The 8,971-nt window shown below is 43.3% G+C and overlaps 1 non-coding gene across 1 annotated transcript; it reads left to right on the forward strand.

The window, feature by feature from the left end:
• The first annotated feature begins 1,896 nt into the window (after positions 1-1,896).
• Positions 1,897-2,087, forward strand: LOC140283558 (U2 spliceosomal RNA). The gene has a single exon (XR_011910153.1). It is a non-coding gene; the product is annotated as a U2 spliceosomal RNA (small nuclear RNA).
• Positions 2,088-8,971: the final 6,884 nt, after the last annotated feature.

Raw genomic sequence — 8,971 nt, forward strand, 5'->3', positions numbered from 1 at the left:
ACTAGTATGGCACGGGTCCAGCCTGTCTCATCTTTTTTGGAAGGTCCAGCGCTCGGCCGTAACCCTTCTGTCTGTTTGGACTCTCACATACATTCGGTTAATCATAGAAAAACGAGAACAAAACTTTTTAGCCCCTTAAATTCATAAAACAGACATGGTGCAGTTATTTCCATTCTAGAAAATAAGAGTAATCACCACCATTCCTATAAATTCTGGATATTCTAACAATCTGAATCTTTTTTAAATGTTCGATGAAGCCCTTTGCTGTTCTGTTTAGAGACTCAGCTGATCATAAACCAAGTTTTGCTCTTGAACCAAGCTTCTAAACTCTTCACCTTTTTCATTTCTCAGTTAGTATTCACTTTAAAACTGATTAAAAGAAAAATTAAATGAATGCCTATCAACAAATGTGGGATCTAAACTCTAGTGCTTCCTCTAAAATAATTTCCTTTCTCAATTCAGAAATGTGTGTGTGTAAGTCACAACACCCGTGACACCAAAACGGCTTTCTTTTCTCTCTTTTCTCTACACTCTGCACTGTGAGCACACACAACAAATCAGAAAGGCTTTTTTCTCTCTTTTCTACATTATGGACTGTGGGGACACAAAACCGCTCTCTCTTTTTTTTTTTTTGATTGTGTGCCAGGGCGTTGTCTCACGTATTAGATTATGCTTAAGATACGAATGAGTTTATCAGTCACATCAGAATCCATATATACTGATCCTCCCGTAATAAAATGGTCGGATCTTATCAAACACACTTTGTTTCTTGTGACAAGTCAGCGAAACAGCGTATACACGTCAAGACACTGAATCAAGTTTGCCACAAGAACTCATAAGTTTGGCAGTATTGCTCTGCCGTCAGCAATCATACACCCATTTTATTTTCATGAGACATGTGCAGGCACCTGTTCATCTACTGTTCTATCACTATGAATTAGTTTATCTATTATCAATAAGGATACTTCTACAACTACTATCAAAGTATGTCCGGACTTCTTATGTTGTCAGTTGCTATATATGAATAAGTGGGTTGCTACTGAAAAGCATTAAGCATGTCACACAGCCCAAACATATAACATTTCAGGACACACCACACAGTTAACAACCACAGTGAAGCGTGTCAAAGCCCAAACATGTAACATTCAACAGGACACTTACACAACACACTCAAATCAAACAGTCAGACAACATACAAGAACCTATACCCCAGCCGGCATTGCTCCCTGCCTATTTTCCTACAACTCACTATGTGTGCGCACACCTTTATTCACAAACTCTTCAACTTATACTCCTTATACCTATACTACTTTTACCGAAGCTGCTACAGCTCGATTGGCCAAATACCCTTAGATCCTATTTCGGTGAATTTGACATCTGCCTTGCATGTAACAGATTAGCGGTTTAGCAGTTTTAATTTAGTTTGAGTGAAGGAATTCATTTTATAGCAAAATCCGAAATCGTGAAGAACTCATGGAAGTAAGCTTATTCTCGGATTCCTGAATCTTTAGATTTGCTCTTTCTTTTACTGCAAAGTACAACGTTGAGCAGCACTAATGAGTTGTTTCTATTTTTGGCAGGCTTTACCTTTGCGGATGAAGCCCTTTCTGTCTGTGCAAAAGAAATCTTGTTACTGTGCAGAGTGACTTCTCTGAGTAGAGTCGCCTTACTTGTTGCGACTGTGCCAATGTTCGAAGCTGGAGTGCAAAGTTGTTGCTTGAATGGTGCTCGCTGGAGCGTGCGGTAGTGTAAAGTTATACCATTTAAAAGGGCTGAAGAGTGCTCAGTGCAGCGGGTGGGCCGAGGTGCAAAGTGACACTATGGCCATAAAAAGAACACAGCTACAAGTGCGCATTGTGCCAGGAAGGGCCCTTGGACGTGAACCAGTGGACAGTTATCGCTTCTCGGCCTTTTGGCTAAGATCAAGTGTAGTATCTGTTCTTATCAGTTTAATGTCTGATGTGTCCTCTATGCGAGGACTACATATTAAATGGATTTGTATCAATAGGAGTTGAAAAAGGAGCTTGCTCCGTTCACTCCAAGCATCGACCCGGTACTGTAGTGCCCCTGGGAACGGTGCGCTCTCCTCTGCTCTTGTGAAAAAGCAAACAGCGGTGCAGGATGGAAGTTTCAGGGAGCCCAAGATGAAACTTTCTTTTAGTCTGCTGAGAAAAGAGAGTGAATGCGAAGTAGACTTTAACACGGCTCTGGGAGCGAGCCGAGTGCGGGCTAACCAGGCGAATTGCTTGAAAGAAACGCGACACCGAATGAGCGGTCAGAACAAAGCCTCAATACGGTGTTCCTGTGGTGTTTTTATAAAATGCGGTGAAAAAAAAGGTGTGAATGCCCCATAGAAAACTAAAAGGTGGAGCGGAAGTGTTCGGCTGCAAGAAGGTGTGAATGTCCGACTATATTTGGTGAAAAGCAGGTGAAGCAAGGTCTGAATGCCCAACCTTACATCATCAAAAGCGAGATCAGAGGTTTTTGGCTGCAAGAAGGCCATAGTTTGCCAAAAGTGGGTAAGGTGCGAATGACCGACTAAATATCAACAAAAGTGGGGGCGGAGGTCTTCGGATGCAAGTGGGTGTGAATATCCCACCATAGAAGTATGGTGGAGAGGAAGCTGTGAATGGCCGACCATAGTTTGCAAAAAGCGGGTGAGAAAAGGTGCGAATGTCCAACCATACATGATCAAAACAGGGAGCGGAGGTGTTTGGCTGCGACAAGGTGTGAATGTCCACTCATAATTAATGAAAAGCGGGCAACAAGTAGGTTCGAATGCCCAACCATACATCATCAAAAGCAGGAGTGGATGTGTTCGGCTACAAGAAGGTTTGAATGTCCGAGCATAGTTTGTAAAAAGCTGGTAAGAAAAGGTTCGAATGCCTGAACATACATCATCAAAAGCAGGACTGGATGTGTTCGGCTACAAGAAGGTTTGAATGTCCGACCATAGTTGATAAAAAGTGGGTATGAAAAGGTTCGAATGCCCAAGTTCGGCTGAAAAAAACTGTGTTCGGCTGCAAAAAGGTGTGAATGTTTGACTAAAGTTTGTAAGACAAGGTTCGAATGCCTGACAATGTATGATCAAAAGCGGGAGCGGAGGTGTTCAGCTGCAAGAAGGTCTAAATGTCCATCATTAATTGCTAGAAAACATGAAAGAAAATTTTCGAAAATCAATCTGCACATGATCATAAGTGGGAGAGGAGGTGTTCAGCTGCAAGAAGGTGTGAATGTCCTACAATAATTGCTGAAAAATGTGTTAGAAACGGTAAGAATGCCGGACCATACATCATCAAAAGCTAGAGAGGTGGTGTTCGGCTGCAAGTAGGTGTGAATGTCTGACTAAAGTTCAAATATATTAACAAAAGCGGGAGGAGAGGTCTTCGGATGAGTGGTTGAGAATTTCCAACCATAATCTATAAAATGCGGTGAAAAAAAAGGTGTGATAGAAACCTAAAAGGTGGAGCGGAAGTGTTCGGCTGCAAGAAGGTGTGAATGTCCGTCTATAGTTGGTGAAAAGCAGGAAAAGCAAGGTCTGAATGCCCAATCTTACATCATCAAAAGCGAGATCAGAGGTGTTTGGCTGCAAGAAAACGGGTAAGGTGTGAATGACCAACTAAATATCAACAAAAGTGGGGGCGGAGGTCTTCGGATGCAAGTGGGTGTGAATATCCCACCATACAAGTATGGTGGAGAGGAAGCTGTGAATGTCCGACCATGGTTTGTAAAACGCGGGTAAGACAAGGTGCGAATGTCCGACAATGTATGATCAAAAGAGGGAGCGGAGGTGTTCGGCTGCAAGGTCTGAATTTCCAACCATAATTTGTAAACACCGTTGAAGAAAAGCCTCGAAAGCCCGACTATACACCATCAAAAGCGGGAGCAGAGGTGTTCAGCTGCAAGAAGGTCTGAATGTCCACCAATAATTACTGAAAAATGGGTAAGAAGAGGTGTGAATGCCCAACTATACATCATCAAAAGCAGAAGTGGATGTGTTCGGCCATAAGAAGGTTTGAATGTCCGACCATAGTTTGTAAAAGGCGGGTAAGAAAAGGTTTGAATGCCCGAACATACACAATCAAAAGAGGGAGCGGAGGTGTTTCTCTGCAAGAAGGTGTGAATGTCCGAGCATAGTTTGTAAAAAAAGGGTAAGAAAAGGTTCGAATGCCCGAACATACACCATCAAAAGAGGGAGCGGAGGTGTTCCGCTGTAAGAAGGTGTGAATGTCCAACCATAGTTGGTAAAAAGCGGGTAAGAAAAGGTTAAAATACCCGACTCTACACAATCAATAGCGGGAGCGGAGTTGTTCGGCTAAAAGAAGGTGTGAAAGTCCGACCATGGTTTGTAAAAAGCGGGTAAGAAAAGGTTCGAATGCAAAAATATACACCATCAAAAGCGGAAGCCGAGGTGTTCGGCTGCAAGTAGGTCTGAATGTCCACCCATAATTAATGAAAAGCGGGCAACAAGTAGGTTCGAATGCCCAACCATACATCAACAAAAGCAGGAGTGGATGTGTTTGGCTACAAGAAGGTTTGAATGTCCGAGCATAGTTTGTAAAAAGCGGGTAAGAAAAGGTGCGAATGCCCAACAATGTATGATCAAAAGAGGGAGTGGAGGTTTTCGGCTACAAGAAGGTTTGAATGTCCAACCATAGTTTGTAAAAAGCAGGTAAGAAAAGGTGCGAATGCCCGAAAATACACCATCAAAAGAGGGAGCGGAGGTGTTCCGCTGTAAGATGGTGCGAATGTCCGACCATAGTTGGTAAAAAGCGGGTAAGAAAAGGTTCGCATGCCCGAATATATACCATCATAAGCGGAAGCGGAGGTGTTCAGCTGCAAGAAGGTGTGAACGTCCGACCATAGTTTGTAAAAAGCAGTTAAGAAAAGGTTCGAATATCCAACCAAACATAATCAAAAGTGGGAGCAGAGCTGTTCGACTGCAAGTAGGTGTGAATTTCCACCCATAATTCCTGAAAAATGGGTAAGAAAAGGTGCGAATGCCCAACCATACATCATCAAAAGAAGAAGTGGATGTGTTCTGCTACAAGAAGGTTTGAATGTCCGACCATAGCTTGTAAAAAGTGGGTAAGAAAAAGTTCGAATGCTCGAACATACACCATCAAAATTGGGAGCGGAGGTGTTCCGCTGTAAGACGGTGTGAATGTCCGACCATAATTGGTAAAAAGCGGGTAAGAAAAGGTTAAAATACCCGACTGTACACAATCAATAGCGGGAGCGGAGTTGTTCGGCTACAAGAAGGTGTGAAAGTCCGACCATGGTTTGTAAAACGCGGGTAAGACAAGGTGCGAATTCCCGACAATGTATGATCAAAAGAGGGAGCGGAGGTGTTCGGCTGCAAGGTCTGAATTTCCAACCATAATTTGTAAACACAGTTGAAGAAAAGCCTCGAAAGCCCGACTATACACCATCAAAAGCGGGAGCAGAGGTGTTCAGCTGCAAGAAGGTCTGAATGTCCACCAATAATTACTGAGAAATGGGTAAGAAAAGGTGTGAATGCCCAACTATACATCATCACAAGCAGAAGTGGATGTGTTCGGCCACAAGAAGGTTTGAATGTCCGACCATAGTTTGTAAAAGGCGGGTAAGAAAAGGTTTGAATGCCCGAACATACACAATCAAAAGAGGGAGCGGAGGTGTTTCGCTGCAAGAAGGTGTGAATGTCCGAGCATAGTTTGTAAAAAGTGGGTAAGAAAAGGTTCGAATGCCAGAACATACACCATCAAAAGAGGGAGCGGAGGTTTTCCGCTGTAAGAAGGTGTGAATGTCCGACCATAGTTGGTAAAAAGCGGGTAAGAAAAGGTTAAAATACCCGACTCTACACAATCAATAGCGGGAGCGGAGTTGTTCGGCTAAAAGAAGGTGTGAAAGTCCGACCATGGTTTGTAAAAAGCGGGTAAGAAAAGGTTCGAATGCAAAAATACACACCATCAAAAGCGGAAGCCGAGGTGTTCGGCTGCAAGTAGGTGTGAATGTCCACCCATAATTAATGAAAAGCGGGCAACAAGTAGGTTCGAATCCCCAACCATACATCAACAAAAGCAGGAGTGGATGTGTTTGGCTACAAGAAGGTTTGAATGTCCGAGCATAGTTTGTAAAAAGCGGGTAAGAAAAGGTGCGAATGCCCGACAATGTATGATCAAAAGAGGGAGCGGAGGTGTTCCGCTGTAAGATGGTGCGAATGTCCGACCATAGTTGGTAAAAAGCGGGTAAGAAAAGGTTCGAATGCCCGAATATATACCATCAAAAGCGGAAACGGAGGTGTTCGGCTGCAAGAAGGTGTGAACGTCCGACCAAAGTTTGTAAAAAGCAGTTAAGAAAAGGTTCGAATATCCAACCAAACATAATCAAAAGTGGGAGCAGAGCTGTTCGACTGCAAGTAGGTGTGAATGTCCACCCATAATTCCTGAAAAATGGGTAAGAAAAGGTGCGAATGCCCAACCATACATCATCAAAAGCAGGAGTGGATGTGTTCGGCTACAAGAAGGTTTGAATGTCCGACCATAGTTTGTAAAAAGCGGGTAAGAACAGGTTTGTATGCCCGACTGTACACAATCAAAAGAGGGAGCGGAGTTGTTCAGCTACAAGAAGGTGTGAAAGTCCGACCATGGTTTGTAAAAAGCGGGTAAGAACAGGTTCGTATGCCCGAATATACACCATCAAATGCGGGAGCGGAGGTGTTCGGCTGTGAGTAGGTGTGAATCTCCAACCATAATTGCTGAAAAATGTGTTAGAAAAGGTAAGAATGCCGGTCCATACATCGTCAAAAGCGGGAGAGGTGGTGTTCGGCTGCAAGTAGGTGTGAATGTCCAGCCATAATTACTCACAAATGGGTAAGAAAAGGTAGTATTGCCAGACCATACATGATCAAAACAGGGAGCGGAGGTGGTTAAGCTGCAAGAAGGTGTTAATGTCCGACTAAGGTTTATAAAAAGCGGGTAAGAAAAGGTGCGAATGCCCGACAATGTATGATCAAAAGAGGGAGCGGAGGTTTTTGGCTGAAAGAAGGTCTGAATGTCCAACCATAATTTGTAAAAACCGGGGAAGAAAAGGCTTGAAAGCCCGACTATACACCATCAAAAGCTGGAGCGGAGGTGTTCAGCTGCAAGAAGGTGTGAATGTCCACCCATAATTACTGAAAAATGGGTAAGAAAAGGTGCGAATTCCCAACCATACATCATCAAATGCACGAGTGGATGTGTTCGGCTACAAGAAGGTTTGAATGTCCGCCCATAGTTTGTAAAAAGCGGGTAAGAAAAGGTTCGAATGCCCAAACATACACCATCAAAAGAGGGAGCGGAGGTGTTCCGCTGTAAGAAGGTGTGAATGTCCTACCATAGTTGGTAAAAAGCGGGTAAGAAAAGGTTAAAATACCCGACTGTACACAATCAATAGCGGGAGCGGAGTTGTTCGGCTACTAAAAGGTGTGAAAGTCCAACCCTGGTTTTAAAAAGCGGGTAAGAAAAGGTTCGAATGCCCGAACATACACCATCAAAAGAGGTAGCGGAGGTGTTCCGCTGTAAGACGGTGTGAATGTCCGATCATAGTTGGTAAAAAGCGGGTAAGAAAAGGTTAAAATACCCGACTGTACACAATCAAAAGAGGGAGCGGAGTTGTTCAGCTAAGAGAAGGTGTGAAAGTCCGACCATGGTTTGTAAAAAGCGGGTAAGAAAAGGTTCGTATGCCCGAATATACACTATCAAAACCGGAAGCGTAGGTGTTCGGCTGCAAGAAGGTGTGAACGTCCAACCAAAGTTTGTGAAAAAGCAGTTAAGAAAAGTTTAGAATATCTAACCAAACATAATCAAAAGCGGGAGCAGAGCTGTTCGACTGCAGGTAGGTGTGAATGTCAGAGAATAATTTGCAAAAAGCTGATGAGAAAGGATGAGAAATCCCGACTATACACCATCAAATGCGGTAGCGGAGTTGTTCGGCTGTGAGTAGGTGTGATTCTCCAACCATAATTGCTGAAAAATGTGTTAGAAAAGGTAAGAATGCCGGTCCATACATCATCAAAAGCGGGAGAGGTCGTGTTCGGCTGAAAGTAGGTGTGAACGTCCATTAATAATTGCTTTAAAACATGAAAGAAAATTTTCGAATATCAAACCTTACATGATCATTAGCGGGAGAGGAGGTGTTCAGCTGCAAGAAGGTGTGAATATCCACCCATAATTACTGAAAAATGGGTAGGAAAAGATGCGAATGTCCAACCATAAATCATCAAAAGCAGGAGTGGAGTTGTTCAGCTACAAGAAGGTATGAAAGTCCAACCATGGTTTGTAAAAAGCGGGTAAGAGAAGGTTCGAATACCCGAATATATACCATCAAAAGCGGAAGCGGAGGTGTTCGGCTGCAAGAAGGTGTGAACGTCCGACCAAAGTTTGTAAAAAGCAGTTAAGAAAAGGTTTGAATATCCAACCGAACATAATCAAAAGCGGGAGCAGAGCTGTTCGACTGCAAGTAGGTGTGAATGTCAGATCATAATTGCTGAAAAATGTGATAGAAAAGACTAGAATGCCGGACAATACATCATCAAAAGCGGGAGAGGTGGTTTTTCGGCTGCAAGTAGGTGTGAATGTCCAGCCATAATTACTCACAAACGGGGGAAGAAAAGGTAGTATTTCCAGACCACACATGATCAAAACAGGGAATGGAGGTGGTTCAGCTGCAAGGTGTGAATGTCTGACTAAAGTTTGTAAAAACCGTGTAAGACAAGGGGCGAATGCCCGACAATGTATGATCAAAAGAGGGAGCGGAGGTTTTCGGCTGCAAGGTCTGAATGTCCAACCACAATTTGTAAAAATCGGGGAAGAAAAGGCTCGAAAGCCCGACTATACACCATCAAAAGTGGGAGCAGAGGTGTTCAGGTGCAAGAAGGTCTGAATGTCCAACCAAAAATTACTGAAAAATGGGTAAGAAAAGGTGCGAATGCCAAATCATACATCATCAA

Source organism: Leuresthes tenuis, unplaced genomic scaffold (genome assembly GCF_036924035.1).
Source record: "Leuresthes tenuis unplaced genomic scaffold, fLeuTen1.0.hap1 SCAF_23, whole genome shotgun sequence".
NCBI lineage: Eukaryota > Metazoa > Chordata > Actinopteri > Atheriniformes > Atherinopsidae > Leuresthes > Leuresthes tenuis.